This window comes from Ixodes scapularis, unplaced genomic scaffold (assembly GCF_016920785.2).
Source record: "Ixodes scapularis isolate PalLabHiFi unplaced genomic scaffold, ASM1692078v2 PGA_scaffold7__128_contigs__length_106722199, whole genome shotgun sequence".
In the NCBI taxonomy this organism is placed as follows: Eukaryota; Metazoa; Arthropoda; class Arachnida; order Ixodida; family Ixodidae; genus Ixodes; species Ixodes scapularis.
Window position 1 is genome coordinate 51,875,648 of NW_024609882.1, and position 6,000 is coordinate 51,881,647.

Here is a 6,000-nt window from a genome sequence, read left to right on the forward strand (position 1 = left end):
GTTGAGCGACAGGTGCAATTAGAATCGCGCCTGCTCATTTTATGACATCACGGCTCGACCAACCAATGACGTTCGGCGGCAGCAAGCAGCTGCATATGTTTTCTTTTTTTTTCCTTTTCACGTTTAGTGGGTGGATTGGTGGCCGAGTAGACTAGCGCACACTGCGCACACCAGCTCGGAACACGTGGAGCGAATGCTCGCACTGCAGAACCCAGAAATCCTGGGTTCAAACCTCCCCCCCTCCACCCCCCCCCCCCCCCCCCCCCGGCCCGTTTCGATCTGGATGAGCATCGTACCGGCGTGCGGTCGTCTATCACTACTGCGTGGTGCACCTTAAAGACCCCAGGCTAACGGTTGTACTGCACTGGCTAAATTGCTCATCTTCACCGAGTGACTCGTCGCAACCTTGAAATGGCTGACCAACTACACACTGTCTAAACAGCCCCACAACCCCAATTATTATTCACGTTTAGTAGTGTTTTGGGAACAAGCGATGGGGGATATTTAGATTCTCCAGAAAAAACTACACCAAAAAGAAGCATTAATTCTTTTGTTTTTTTTAGCAGTTTCAGCTTCTCTTTAAAGGGTGACCACACACTTGCATCGAGTCCGACCGAGTGCGACTGCAACGGGTTGCGACGTACGGGTTGCCATGGCAACAGCTGCATCGGCTAAAACAAAAACCCCGTTTTGTTGGAGCCGACGCAGCTGTTGCCATAGCAACCGGTACGCCGCAAGCCGTTGCAGTCGCACTCGGTCGGACTCACGCAAGGGTGTGAACCAGCAAGGCTGGTCCACACACTTGCGTGCTTGACTGCAGCGGCTTGCGACGTTAATTCTTTAACGGACTGCTATGGCAACAGGGGTTTTAAGCCGCTTACAACCGACTATACTGCTAGGCGGCGCGGTCGTAAGAGGCTTAAAAACCGGTTGCAGTCGCACTCCGTCCGACTCAACGCAACTGTATGAATCGCCCTTTACAACTTCATATGCGTATTTGTCTCGGTACTGTCTGCCGGTCCAAAGAAAGCCATATAAAATACATTTTCCCTTCTGGCCATATCTGACTTGACGGGACACCTCAACGTACATGGTTCCTGAGGCAACGCCGTGGGGAACATAGGGTGTCTAAACTCAACACCGCCGCTCGAGCAGTTGAAGCTTCCATTTTGGAAAGCTGGCATCCGGTGGCTGGCGGCGGCTAAGAACAGATCCTTGAATCTTGAATTGCAATTAAATTTAATCGTTCGTGTTAGGAGCATCTCTAATTTATCTTCTTCCAATATATGGAGTTTTACCGCGCTGAAAAAATCCTCACTTTATGACGGCGAGTTTTTAAAGGTCTATTTCGTAGAGCGGATGAACCTGTCAAACGGCGTGTAATCAATAAGTACGAAGATGGAAGGACACACCTGAAGAGATGTATCGGATTGATAAGACGAGAGGAAGCATGTTGTGCAGAACAAGAATAGGTGGTCTAATGGCAAAGGAAACTTTGTTCGTATAGCCCTGGCATGACAGGTACAGTGCGCAGATGAAGTGCTCTGCAGAATGCTACGATAGTCCAATATAACCTTCACTTTTTTCTTGGGGTGACACCAAATACAGACACGAGCGCTGGTTCAAAGACCGGCAGGATGCTCGGACGTTGAAGCTCGAGATCGAGTCTAATGACTGCTGCCCCGGACCGCCAAAGAGTTTCGGAAATTCGGCATAAGATGGCGCTACCTGTCCAACCCAACGTCATCGCCCGGTCCGTATTGTTAACACGCAGGCACCCTAGCCACGGCGCTGACGCCGGATTGGCTCGCCCGGTCGGTACGTACGTGCGTGCTGTAAAGTCCGTGAAACAATCCTTGCACGTGAGGTCCGTGGGACGTTTAAAGGGATACTTCAACGAAATTTGAAATATTCCCGTCGTGTTAAAAATAGGTTGAATATGATCCACGATATCCGTAAATGACAATCGCACGTTTGCATTTTGAGCCTGGTGGCTGTATTTTTCGTTATAAACGGCCCACTCTGGCAAGCGCTCGGAGAAGGCCCAGCGGAGACCACGTGACATCCAACGCAATCGTGACATAGGTCGTCTCAGGACGAGCAAAGCTACGGCGAGGCTGACGTCGAGAGGATGGCGTAGTCGTTCCAGCCACCGAAGCGGCTGCTTTCGTACGAATTTTAAGTGACGGGTTAATCTTCTGTAATCTTGTAGGGGGACAATAGCGACTTCTGCGACACACAAGAGACATTCTCGGGAAAAAGGGAGTTCCTCTTGCCCCTCTTCTCTCGTCGTGGCCGGAGGCGAGACAACCTCCGTCACTAGCTGTCAAGGTTCCTAGACGGGCATGACAAGCGAGGCGTTAGCGACATCCACCAGGTGCTCTTTGCTAATCGTTTGATTCGTTTTAAAATTCCTTTTCGTGACTTTTTTTAACAAGATATTGGTATGTTTATGTGATATTGCTCCTTTGAACAGATATAGACAAAAAAATGAGCGCCGAAATTTTGTTGTAGTATCTCTACATAGCAATATCTCGTTAAAAAAAAAAGTCTCAAAAAGGAATTTTAAAACGAATTAAACTCTCTCTTCTCTCGTCTCGCCTCCGGTCACGACGAGAGAAGAGGGGAAGCAGGAACTCCCCTCTTCCCGAGAATGCCTCTTGTGTCGCAGAAGTCGTTATTGCCCCCTACAAGATTACAGAAGATTAACCCGTCACTCAAAATTCGTACAAAAGCAGCCGCTTCGGTGGCAGGAACGACTAGGCCATCCTCTTGACGTCAGCCTCGTCGTAGCTTTGCTCATCCAGAGACGACCTACGTCACGATTGCGTTGGATGTCACGTGGTCTCCGCTGGGCCTTCTCCGAGCGCTTGCCAGAGTGGGCCGTTTATAACGAAAAATACAGCCACCAGCCTCAAAATACAAACGTGCGATTGTTATTTACGGATATTGTGGACCATATTCAACCTATCTTTGAACACGACGGGAAGATTTCAAATTTCGTTGAAGTATCCCTTTAAGCGCCTGCTGATCTCAACGGCATGAGTGCATGCCCCTTTTCAGAACCCATCAGGCTAACAATGAATGTCGAGTCACTGTGTTGTGGCCGCATGCGCCGCGTCTGATAATCGGTAAAAGAGAAAAACTGCGCATGCTCGGAACGCATGTCACAGCCCTGTAGACAAAAAGATGGCGACGCACAGAAAGTGGTTATAGGTGTGGTCCATACGCAATGGCTTGTGAAATGACGCGGATCCTTTGATTGTCGACATCGGTCACTCAAGGAATAATATAAATGTTAATGTAAATTAAGTAATGCACAATATAGAAAAGTTATATGCCTTTAAAGACACCGAAGCGCACATCTCCTATATTTCGGCAGATCTAAGCAAAAAGTTGTGTGCGCAATATACGTTTTAGAACAGAAACCCTATAAAACAAATTCATATTATTGAAGACTTTTGGAGAAAAGGTGCGCATTGTGCATGCAATAAGGCTGAAAGTAGTTTAAAGAAGATTTATTAAACCATTACCATCATTTCCAAGTCATCAGTTACGTTTATGTGTATTGGGATATATCTCACTAGTAGTTTAAACAACAATTTTCCCCAAGCTATAGTTTAATTAAAATACTTCATAGTGCTTATCTGCGTAAATGATTCTTTGCATTTGATCAAAACTGTATTGTGCGGACTGAATCCTATGTGATGCCCGAAATTTGTTAAAGGCTTAAGAAAAGGCACCATGCAACTGAGATTTCCCGTGGCGTAAAAAAGATATCCATCGAAATTCATTCTTCCTAGAGTCTAGCACTCAAACACCGAATAAACCACAACCTCGACCTCCAGATCCTGAACCCCGTACTTGATCAACTGCAACCCTCAACCACCAGGAAAAAGACCTACGGTCTTAAGGACCCATTCACAATCACAATCGCGATTTTGACGTCTTAAATAAACATCATTTCACCGTAAGTCGAAATGCGCACGACACCTCAAGTCTATGGATCAAATCACGGTAAGCAAAAAAGCGAGAGTTATAGCGTGGGGCATCGTGCAGTGCGTTTGCTGTAATCGGATCAAGCAATCGAGCGCAATTAATGCGTCGCAATTTTAACCTGTACGCGTGCAGTCTAACGTCTGTGCGCGGTCTAGAAATTCACTGTGTTCGGGCTTGTATAACGAAACGAAGTATACATCAGGAGCCTAGTAAACTAAAGTATCTGGGCCGCAAACCGAGTGGGTGATAACCTAGAGCCTCAAAATTTAATGCTATAAAATTGTTGACACAATGCCTGACTACTAGGATCATGCCATGTGTTTTCCAAGTCACACTTCGAGTCACAGTTATGACCTAAAGCCCGAGGTCATGATCTTGGCAGTTGGAACACCAAAGTCACCAATTTCGTAGTTGGTGACTTACCATCAGGATCGTGGCATGTGGTCTCCAGATCATATTCACGGTTCCAATCGTGACATGCAAGCCGTAGGTATAATCGTGGCAGTTCGAGGACCATAATCACCAATCTGCTAGTTGGTGACTTACTTCTAGCGTCTAGGATCGTGTCATGTAGTCTCCAGATCAGAATCACGATCCCAATTTTAACCTCGAAGCCCTAGGCATGTAGTCTTGGCAGCTAAAAAACCCAAATCACGAATCTGGTAGTTGGTGAATTTGGGTCAATTAAACAAAAACAATCTTCAATACTAAGTGCAAACAAAGGTATGACCAATAAGACAGTAGCAAAAAAGACAGAGAAATTTAAAAAAAGAAGCTGAAGAGGAACCTATCACGCAGTATACTCATATAGTGAATTGGAGGCTTTGGTACATCACAAATTCAATGGACGGAAGAACCATGGACGAAGGAGAAAGATGTGGTTGGACGGCGAGGTGTCAGAACTCAGAAGCAAGAAACCGGAGGAGAGAGCAATGCTAGACGCATGGTGAAGCACATAAGATGAGAGCGCAGAAAGAATTGATTAAGACGTGGGAGCAATTTAGGGAGAAAAATACCACATTATCGGCGGTAGTGCAGAAAAAGTTGAAAACTGCCGGCCGGCAACTGCGGGAGGAACTGCGAAGCAGCAGCAGAGACGTGCCAAGGAAGTTCTGGCAACATGTAAGAAGAGAGGTGAGATGGGCGGAGCCAAGTTCAACGACAATAAAAGAATCATACTGTCGATTATGCCTAAAAAACGAAGAAAAAATACGAATGGCACACAGGACACGGCGTAGCTTTCAGCTAAAATTTATTAGGATACACATATAAAAATTGTAAAAACTTCACATGCGCAAAGAGGATACACTTAGATTTAAACTCGACGAAGCCGGATGACACTAGTGAATAACAGAGGCTTGTCTGAGGAAGGAATGTTCCTTTCGGAAAGTGATATGGAAGGGGCGCTGACTCAGTGGTCGGGTATTTCACGTTCTGGCTTTGTTTTAAAGCTCCCCACAATCTTAACTTTATGGAAATCTGGGTGACATTCACATCTATCAAAATGTACAAAGTTTCCTGAGGGTGCCATAGGGGTGATATATGAAATTGCTTCGTCATGCGGGAGGGTGTACGTGGGCTAGACGGGGAGGTGCGTCAATGATAGAATTAGAGAGCACTCAGCTGCCATTAGGAAATCCACGAATGCCACCGAGGTTTTCAAGGAACTAGGATTGTGAGGAGTTTTAAAACAAAACGAGGACGTGAAATACGAGAAACCTTCATAATTAAATCACATGGTCTACCGTCTGCGTCAGCGCTCCTTCTATATCATATTCTGGTGTGGAACATGCGTTTATCAGTTAAGCCTCTATCATTCACGAAAGTCGTCCGGCTTCTTCGAATTTTTGACCTAAGTATATCCTCTTTGCGCATGTGCAGTTGTTTTACGATTGTTATATATGTATTCTAATAAATTTACGTTGGACGTTACGCCCTCTCCCGTGTGCTACTCATCTTTATGTCCTCGTTTTTTAGGCGTAACCCTACTGTATAAATCGT